Here is a 10216-nt window from a genome sequence, read left to right as displayed (position 1 = left end):
TCTTTACTGCATGCTATCACTAGCTTGTATCTTATTTATCTATGTGCTCACTCTGTTTTCTGTACTGTATGCTATCACTACCTTGTATCTTATTTATCTATGTGCTATCACCTGCATCCTCTCCACCAGAAAGTATGCCCCTTGAGAACAAGGATTAGACAGCCTGATGCACTGCGGTACCCCTGGGGCCTAGCACAAAACCCCCACACACAGCAGGAGTCCGGTTGATGCTTGGTGAGTCAATGAATGCTCAGACGTTCCAGTCACTCTGATGAAAGCAGACCAGTTGGCGGGGCTTTGCGAATTATAAGGTGGTCCAGCAGATAACCCTGATTCCTGGGGCAGTAAAAACACAAACCACCAGCAAAAACAAACCGGAGGGGTTTTGTTTTGGGGAAGCCTCTTCCTCTGAACAGTCAGGGCTGCCACCCTTTGACAAGAGCCAGGGAGGCTGTGAGGAGCCTGCCATGATCCTGGTAGCCCTGTGGGGAGCTAATTAGGATTTTCCATGGGGCAGGGCTCCATTGCATCTTTTACAGGAATTACATGTAATTCATGTAAAAACTGCATGAGTTACACATGGCAGTTTCCAAAAGGGAAAGAAAGGTGCCTGCTCTCTTCAGGGCAGGTGATAGTGCCGGCTGTCCCTGCAGCTGGGGCTCGGCAGCCCCAGTATGTTCACGCCACAAATCCCACTCAAAATCCACACAGGCCTGGCCCCCCTCACCAGCTGCTGAGGTCTCATCTGCAAATGACTTTGCATGAGGGCTCTCTCCATTTCCAACTCCCCCTTCCCAAACCACACATGGGGCGGAGGAGAAAGGTGAAGATCTGACTCCAGAGTTCTGCTCAAGGAAGACTGCGGCTCGGGGGGAAATGGAGCAGGACACAGAGGCTCCAGGGCCTGAATTGGTTCCAGGCCTGAGTGGGCACCCTCCCAATGGGTTTACAGACAAACATATATGCCCTCGGTCTCCCGTCGCCTCTCTCCTGGCCGGTGGGGGCTCTAAACTGTGGAGAAGGCATTTGGGGTCCTGAAGTCCTCACTGCTAAATTCTACCTCCCTCAGAAAGCACTGGCTTCTGGAATTGGAACTTTCTGGGTTGGAATCTTGACTTGATCATTTACTGGCCAGGTGACCTTGGACTGAATCTCTCTAAATTCCAGTTTCCTCGTCTAAGTACCATGAAGATAGGAAAGTCCACCCTCACAGGTCAGTTAATGGCCTTTCCTCCTCCTTCATTCAGCCAATGTCTACTGAGTACCAACGACAGCCTGGGTGCCCTCTTATGAGCTAGAGCTTTTGTCTGGAGAATCTCAGGAGAGATAAAAATAGCAGCAAGACTGTGTGAGCTAGAGCAGGAGAAATTAAAATAGCCCTGAGACTGTGTGAGCCAGAGTAAGTGACTTTACCTCTCAGTCCGTTTCACAAACTGAATGAAATGGGGTCAATGCCATACTCCTGAGGACTGTTTTGAATGTTTAATTCCAAACGTAACAGAGAGCCTGACGCACAGTAGATGCTCAATTAATGCTCATTGTCACTCTCTGAAAATATAAAACGTAGTTTTTATCTCCCCCACCATGAAGTAAAACAAAAACCTTGTCCTTTCCCTTCCTTGGCGGCCTTAACGAGCGGGAAGAAATAGGGTGTTTTGTTATGCAGAATTACTGTGGCAACGGAAAACTGATACAATTGCTGAATCAATTCTGTAATACCTCCAATATACCTGAATAGTCTACTCATTTGATGTCTTTCATTTATTAACCTGTGACTCCATTTCCTCATCCGTACAATGGATGAGTTGAGAGGACTAAATGAATTAAATCATGCAAAACATTTAGAACAGGATGTGGCCCATAATAAGTGCAGCGTGTTAGCAAGTATTTTCATAAACGTCCTTCATGTGTTAGGCAATGTCTCACTCTGGGGTTATGGCAGTCAGTAAGAGCCAAGGTCCCTGTTCCCTTAGAGGTTCCATTCCAGAGGTGGTGAGAGAGACACCACACAAATAAGGTGTTTTCTTTCAATGAATGGAAATGTTGGGGAAGGACACACCTTTCTAGGCAAACCTTTACAATATATTATTAGAACATTTTTCTTTCTCCATTGGGCCCTAATAGAGGTCAATGGGGATATCCAACAATAAAAGTTAAATGTAAGGTTAAATTCTAGAGGTGATGAGAGAGACACCAGACAAATAAATGAGCAAGATCACTTCTGATGGTGACAAGTGCTATGAAGACAATAAAACAAGGCAATGCAAGGAGCAGTGCCTGGAAGGGTGGAGAAGGCCTCTCGAAGGAGGTGGTATTTCATCTTAGACTTGATGAGAAGGCGCCAACCACAGAAAGATCTCAGGGAAGTATGTTCCAGGAGTGGGAACAGCAAATACGCAAGTCCTGTGGTGGAACCTGTTTGACATGTTTGAGGACGGTGGGCCAGGAGGCTGGAACAGCAACTGAGGGACAGGGTGATATGAGGTGAGGCAGGAAGGTAAGCAGGGCCCCTTGGAAACAGAACCATCTAGCCCTCTGCCATTGAATCTCTAACCACCCGTCATGGCAACATGGTACCCAAGGAGGAGGGGAAGCTGCACACAGCTATATGCCACATTTGAACTTCCGTGAACCTGCATATGAACCAAATTTCCCTACCTCTCTCTCTCTGCTCTATTCCCCTCAAATTCCTAGTGGTTTCTCCCACTTTCCAATGGACACCCTGAAGGAGAAACATCACATGACCTGTGAAAGGCTGATCAAACAGAGTTGCTATTTAGGCTCTAGGCTCCAATAGGGGCTATAAATATCTTGGGCCCCTTTTAATATAAACGCTGTCACAAAAGACTGCCTTGATCTGCAGCATTCACAAGAAAATACTGTTTGACAAGCTAATCTCCACTCACCTTCCCCTTCTGGTCCTCACCTATCCTCTGGTCGGCTGAATAACCCTTTTGTTCCTAACTGAGTCCAGTTCTGGCTAGTTGGAACCAGGTTTTGTTTTTTTCTGCTTTTTGGAGGCCACGGGGACCCCTCGACCTGCATGCTAAGACCGTTGTTCCCTCTGACCAGGCCAAGACACTGGGCTCTGTTTGTTGTTACAGGAGCATTAAAAATAATTGAAAAGTAATCATTGCGAGAATAATGGCTCCCATTTTTGAGAGCCAATTAGGACCAGGCACTTTCCACACATTACTTCATTTTGTGCTTTCAACAGTCATGCAAAACTGGTACTGAACACTCTATTCTTCAGATGAGGAAAGGAGGAAATGGGGCAGGGTCGGGGGAAGGTTGAAGAAGGGCAAAGAAATGAAATGTCTGCTTAGCCTAGACTCACAGACTAGTAAGGGCAGGGCCTGGGATGGGGCCCGCACCATGCAGCCCCTCTAGAAAGAAGAATGTGCCAGCACCCTGGCACGATGAGAATGGCCATCTGTGCTAGGCAGAATCACATGCCCAAAAGGTCGCATCCTAATCCCTGGAAGCTGTGAATGTGACCTTCCACGGCAAAAGGAGAATTTGCAGCTGCGGTAGAGTGAAGGGTCTTGAGATGGGGAGGTTATCCTGGATTTCCCAAGTGAGCTGAAGCATCCTTAGGAAAGGAGGCAGGGAGGCCGGGTGCAGTGGCTCATGCCTGTAATCCCAGCACTTTGGGAGGCCGATCACAAGGTCAGGAGAGAGACCATCCTGGCCAACATGGTGAAATTCCATCTCTACTAAAAATACAAAAATTAGCTGGGCATGGTGGCACACGCCTGTAGTTCCCCGCTACTTGGAAGGCTGGGGCAGGAGAATCGCTTGAACCCGGGAGGCAGAAGTTGTAGAGAGCCGAGAGCCGAGATTGCACCACTGCACTCCAGCCTGGTGACAGAGTAAGACTCCGTCTCAGAAAAAAAAAAAAAAAAAAAAAAAAAAAAAAAAGGAGGCAGCGAGTCAGAGTCAGAAGAGATGTGACAGTGGAAGCAGAGTTGAGGAGATGTGGCCATAAGCCAAAAAATTCGGGAGGCATCTAATAGCTAAAAAAGGCAAGGGGCCGATTCTCCACCGGAACCTCTGGAAGGAACTCATTTCTGTGGACACCTTGATTCTAGCCCCAGGAGACCCATTTCAGACTCCTGACCTCCAGAACAGTAAAATAATACATTTGTGTTGTTTCAGCCTCTACTTTGTAGCAGTTTGTTACAGCAGCAATTGGAAACCAATATGGTGCCCTAACTGCAGGCTGATCTCTTCCTCAAATGAGATACATGGCTCAAAAATCAAAGCAATATAAAAAGGTAATCACTGAACAGGTCTTTCCTGTGCAGACAAAATTACAGGAGTTGACCAGCCGAGGCGCACGAGGATGTAGCTTGTGAACCTTGGCTCTGGAGTCATACCTGGGTTTTAGCCTACACCTCCTGACCAAAGCACAGGTGACCTTGAGCAAGCCCCCAGCGCTTTGAGCACAAGTTCCTCATCCACAAAACAGGGGTGTACCTCTGTCAGAGTCCTTGAAGGAATTAACAGCAATTAATGTAACTGAGTGCTTATAGCCTGACAGCATGCTGTGGACTTTGCATGTATATATCATCTAAGCCTCAAAACAACTCTATAAGAAGGGCAATATTATTAATCCCATTCCACAGGAGAGGAAACTGAGGCACAGGGAAGTAATTTGCTCAAGTACACGGTTTAGGACCAGGAATCTGACTCCAGAGCAGGTGGTTCTTCAACCCCTGGATTGAATAAAATCCAAACAAAGCATTTGACACTGAGTAAGCACTTGGCTCATAACAGTGGTTGTTAGTTCAGTTCATTCATTCATTCATCTATTTATTATGGCCTCAGTTAATTGGATCCTGTGAACGGGAGATAGTAATACATCCTACTCACGTTACATAGCTAAGAGAAAATAAGAAAAATGAAGATTGGAAGGTTATGAGTCTGTATCACCCAGGGGGGAAAAGGCAAATCTATGGTTGAGGCAATTCCATACCATTCTTACTTGTATAGAAGGCACATGAGTGTATTCAATGCTCCCATCAAGACGTGAGCACAGTAATTTATGTCAATTATAGGTCCTTAATGAGATCTATTTCAATGGTAAACTATTCTGGTTTTAAAATAATGACAACTATCTTCATCTATTTCTGGTTCAATTTTAAAAGCATTTCTTTATAAACGTTTCATTTGGCCAGAATATTTTAATATATATAACTGCTTAGAGTGATCAGCATTAAAACATTAATATAATAGAGACACCAACACTAGATTGATCAGAGCAAGGCAAATATAGTAAAAACATACCTTACGAGTTACACGGTACCTTTCTTCAGAAAAATGCAAAGTATTTTGTATTTTATTTTTCAAGTCACTGTGTATCAGGACCTGTTATTATGCCTGGCACTTTACATACATTAGCACATTTAATGTGTTAACTGTTATTAACCCCTGAAAAGTTAGGCTCAGAGAGGTTACGTGACTTGCCCAGGTTACACAGTATCTGGGTTTGAAAGACCATCCTTTTTATACCATACACAGGCAAGAAGACAAGGGCATTATATCCTAGATACAGGACTGGAAGACCAATGAGAGAAAAATCTACACTTGTTTCAAGCCAGGGGCTGGAAAAAAAAAAATCTAATCCATTAGCAAAGATTGACTAAGATTCCTCTGTTAACAGGAAAAGCCATTCAATATTCAATTAATTCTATAAACATTTATGGAACTCTGACTTTTAGAAATTATTCAGGCATTTAATGAGGGACAGTCCTGGGTGGTGGCTCAGAGCAGAGCTGTTGGACTCAAGAGGGCCTGGGTTTGAATCCCAGCTCCACCACTGACAAACTGGGTGATACTGGACAAGAAGTTACTGAGCACTTTTTGTTTCTTGGGCCTTGTTTGTTTGCTCATTTCTAAAATGTGGATTGTAACAGCACCTTCCTCATTAGGATGCAAGGATTAAGTGTAACGTCCTTACAACAATGCCTGGCACAGAGTAAGTGCTATGGCAGGGTGGTTATTGTCATAGAAACACTGGTTGTCGTAGAATTAGTGATCTGGTTCGGACCACTCTGACAGACCACTGAGAAATGAGGCAGCATTTTAATGAACAGCTAAGAGTTTTAAACACACACAGTGAGAATCTACCTGGAAATCTTTTACCTAACAGAACAGCTAAGGTTTGATTCCGTGTTAACAAACATCCTCCCCAAAGAAGCCAGCAAAAAAATCCTGCTCTGGGGCGGCAGTCTGAAATGTACAGCCTTATCTGTGCTGGAAACTGGAGAGAAATCAGACTCAGGGGAGGAAATTGACTAAAACTGAGTGCAGGCCATTTAATAGAGGCCGGGAGAGCTGACAGCAGAGGAAAACCAAGTAGCCATAAAGATACGGGCAGGGAAGAAAGATGCCACCAACATCCGTGGAGTGACAAGACTGTAACATGCTGCCTTCTCACTGCTCAGCCAATGTGGATTGATGCAGAACATGTGTCACGAGGCTGACCACATTTAATCTTTCAGCAGCCCTTCCAGGGAATGTTCTACCAGACTCAGAGAGGTTAAGGAACTTGCCCAAGGTCACACAGCAACAAATTCCAAGTGATTTTCACTAGGTCAAAAAGTCAACATAAACGGTCTGCATACAAGAAGAATGTGCAGTGCTACATGTTAAACGAGTTGTCTAGGACAGCCTCATTGCCTGGGGTAGGTTCCAATGATGATTATGATGCCATGATGATAATCACCATAAGAATGGTTGATATTTATGGAGTGCTTTGCTAATTGCCAGATAGCACTCAAAGCACCGTACTTATATGAACTCATTTAATCCTCATAACAAGCCTATGGGTAGGTACTATTATCGTTCCCATTTTATAGGTGAAGAAATTGAGGCCCAAAGAGGGTAAGTTACTTGTCCAAGTCAAATAGCTAAAAATAGGTGTCACCACATCTTTATTTTTGAGAAAATGCTCTAGGCTCACCCTAGAAAGCCTCAGGTTAGTGTCAATCCATGTAACAAACCATTCCATTAACAGGTACAGTAGGTTGCACGATACCTCCCCAAAAGATAGGTCTACATCCAAATTCCCAGAATCTGGGAATGTGACTTTCTTTGGATAAATGGTCTTTGCAGATGTGATTAAATTAAGGATCTTGAGATTATCCTGGAGTGTGTGGGTAGGCCTTAAATATTAATGACATGTGTCTTTATAAGAGACAGAAAAGAAGAAGACAGAAGACAGGGCAGCAACGTGTAGATGGAGCAGAGAGATGTGGCCCCAAGCCAAGGAGTTTGGCAACTGGGAGAGACAAAGAATAAATCCTCCCTTAGCGTCTCCAGAGGGAGTGCAGTTTTGATGACACCTTGATTTTGGATTTCTGGCCTCCAGGACTGGGAAAGAATACATTTTCTGTTGTTTCAAGCCACCTGGTCTGTGGCGATTCATTATGGCAGCCTCAGAAAGAAATAGGGGCAGGTATGGCCAAGCATCAGGGTTTCAGAGTAATCCTCACGCCTGGCTGTCTGGGTGGTGGCAGCAGGAGAACAGAGGTGCCATGCAGGAGGCATGTGAAATCTGGGGGAGGCTCTTGGCTTGGAAAGTGTAGGAGGGAGAGTCACAGTCAGAATCACGAGCCAGTTTTCCAGCCAAGAACGCTGCCCAGCAGCGCATACGCTTGTTGGCATGCACTGAGTTGCCCGTCATGGGGAGCAATCTTGCCCCATTGGGAGGTTACTCCTCCTGAGTTCCCTTTGGAGATGGTGAAGCCAACCATCCTCACATGTTCTATTCCTGAAAGAGGCCAGGGCCAGGCCGGCTTCCAGCTCTCAGAAACACCTGCTGGTGGAATCAAAGGTCACAAGGCATGGGATAGCTGATACAGGGGTTTTCCTTCAACGTTTTTCATTCTCTGTAGAATTTTGGCAGAATTTGCCAGAAAGCAGAAAGCAGAAAGCAATCGTCTCTTTATTCTCCATTTCTGGAGCTATCTGCTCCTTCCGCCCCTCTCTGCAAAGACACTTGCCACAAGACAGCTGGACAGCCGGGCCCCTCATGGAGTCCGCACACACATCACTCACGCGAGCCATTACTCTGTGAGCCAGAGCTGACCTTGGGAACTGTTCCACAGCAACCTCTCTCCCACAGGGTCCACCCCTCTGTGTGGGCCAGACAGGTCTCGGGGAGGTGTGCTTCCAGAAAACGCACTTCCCTGGCATTCCTGGGCATCTTCATTGTCAGGGATGGAGAACTCAAGCTACCCAAATTGTATCAAAACATCTGAAGTCAGAGCAGAAATCTTAATGTTCCTTCTCCCAGAGCTGATCATTACAATATTTCTTAATGGGTAGGACATGGTCACTGACCGGTCAGAAGGAATGCTGGCTGGGAACTGTGCCAAGGCCTCCTGCCAAGTGCCAGCTTCGCCCCATCCCCCAAGCACAGCCCAGTTATGGAGAGGAAATAGATGAGTCACTGGCCAATTTACTAACTTCAGTGTCCCAATGCCACACGCCTACAAGATGACAAAGGGGGTTTCCATTTGGCTTTCGAAAGTCTCTACTCACATTACGCAAGAAGAGGGCTGGGGGCAGGGCGGAGAGAGAAACAGAGAAAGAGAGAAAGCGAGAGAGACAGAGAAAGACAGAGATAGAGAGAAAGAGATTGGGTAAAATGTCTAAAACTCAAATCATCAGTTAAAGGGGGCCTTTTCATAAGTAAAGGAATCTTTGGTGAATAAAGTGTCACCTCACTTTAAACAGTGGCTTTGCTCACACTGCAGTGGTTCTCTAGGTTGCCTGAGATAAGTGTCCTGGCCCGTTTGCTGTGAAACCTGTAGGGGAAGCGACAGGACTTCTTAGACCAATCACAGTGCAGTGGGCTAAGAGCTTCCACGATCAAAACAATGATGGCGCTGGTAACAGAGGGGATCAGTGGGCAGGCATTCCAAGCGCTTGATGTGGCTCACCTCATCGAATATTCTTAATAACCCTATGAATCGGGGCAAACACTGGCCCTGCTCTACAAATGGGGAAATGAAGGCATAGCAAAGCCAAATAACTGACAGAGCCAAGATTTCAACGAAGCAGCCCGGCTCCAGCCCTCTTCCCTGCCACCCCACACCCCGTGCTTAGGATCACAGGTGCAGCAAGAAGCTGGGGCCAGTCAGACTGGAGATCACGAGGGGCTTCGCGGAGGAGGGTGTGCCCATGGCCAGCAGACTGTCAGCTAAAAGGAAAAGGTCATCTGCTCCCATCCCGTGTTAATGAGAAAAGCTAAAACTGGCCATTCTCCACTGTCTCATCTCCAGCCTTCCAATCTGGTGATTATGTTTTCAGCTCTGAACATGATCTTGGAGCTTCTCACCTGCCCAACACCCTCAGAAGGCAGGGCAGGAAATCCACATGCGGGAAATCAAAGAAACTGAAAACGCAGCAGAAACACAAAGCTGGAAGAGTGTGTGTGAGTGTGGGTGAATGTGCGTGTATGTGTGTGTGTGTTGGTGTATATATATAGGTGTGTGTGGGGTATGTGTGGGAGTACATGTGTGAGTGTATGTGTGGGTGTGTGTGTACAGGTGTGTATGTGAAGGGTATGTGTGGTTGTGTATATATGGTATGTATGTGTGTATGCAGGGGTATGCGTGAGAGTTTGTGTGTGGGGGGTTTGTATGTGTAGGTGTATGTGGGGGTATGTGTGGGAGTGTGTGTGTGGGTCTGTATATGTGGTGTGTATGTATAATGTGTGTGTATACAGGGGTATGTGTGAGAGTATATTTGTGTGTGTGGGGTGTGTATGTGGGTATGCATGAGAGTGTATGAGTGTGAGTGCGTGTGTGGGTATGTATGTGTGGGGGTGTGTGTATGAATGTGAGTGCATGTGTGTATGTGTGGGCGTGTGTGTATGAGTGTGAGTGTATGTATGTGTGGGGGGTGTGTGAGTGTGAGTGTGTATGTGTGGGAGTGTGTGTATGAGTGTTAGTGCATGTGTGTGTGGGAGTGTGGGTATGAGTGCGTGTATGTGTGGGAGTGTACGAGTGTGAGTGCACGTGTGCGTGTGTGTGGGTGTGTATGCATGGGAGTGTGTGAGTGCGTGTGTGGGGGGAAGTGTATGAGTGTGAGTGCATGTGTGTGCGGGAGTGTGTATGTGAGAGTGTGTGTGTGGACGTGTATGAGTGTCAGTGCATGTGGGGGTGTGTATGAGTGAGAGCGTGTGTGGAGTGTGTGGGTGTGT

General features: G+C 46.3%; 1 protein-coding gene across 1 annotated transcript in view; it reads right to left on the bottom strand.

Annotated features, from left to right (window-relative positions):
* CHST11 (carbohydrate (chondroitin 4) sulfotransferase 11) overlaps positions 1-10216 on the bottom strand; it is a 182732-nt gene that overhangs the window by 86995 nt on the left and 85521 nt on the right. The window lies entirely within an intron of this gene.

Source organism: Mandrillus leucophaeus, unplaced genomic scaffold, assembly GCF_000951045.1.
Source record: "Mandrillus leucophaeus isolate KB7577 unplaced genomic scaffold, Mleu.le_1.0 Scaffold157, whole genome shotgun sequence".
Taxonomy (NCBI): Eukaryota; Metazoa; Chordata; class Mammalia; order Primates; family Cercopithecidae; genus Mandrillus; species Mandrillus leucophaeus.
The sequence above is the reverse complement of the archived record's forward strand: the minus strand, read 5'-3'. Positions and strand labels throughout refer to the sequence as shown.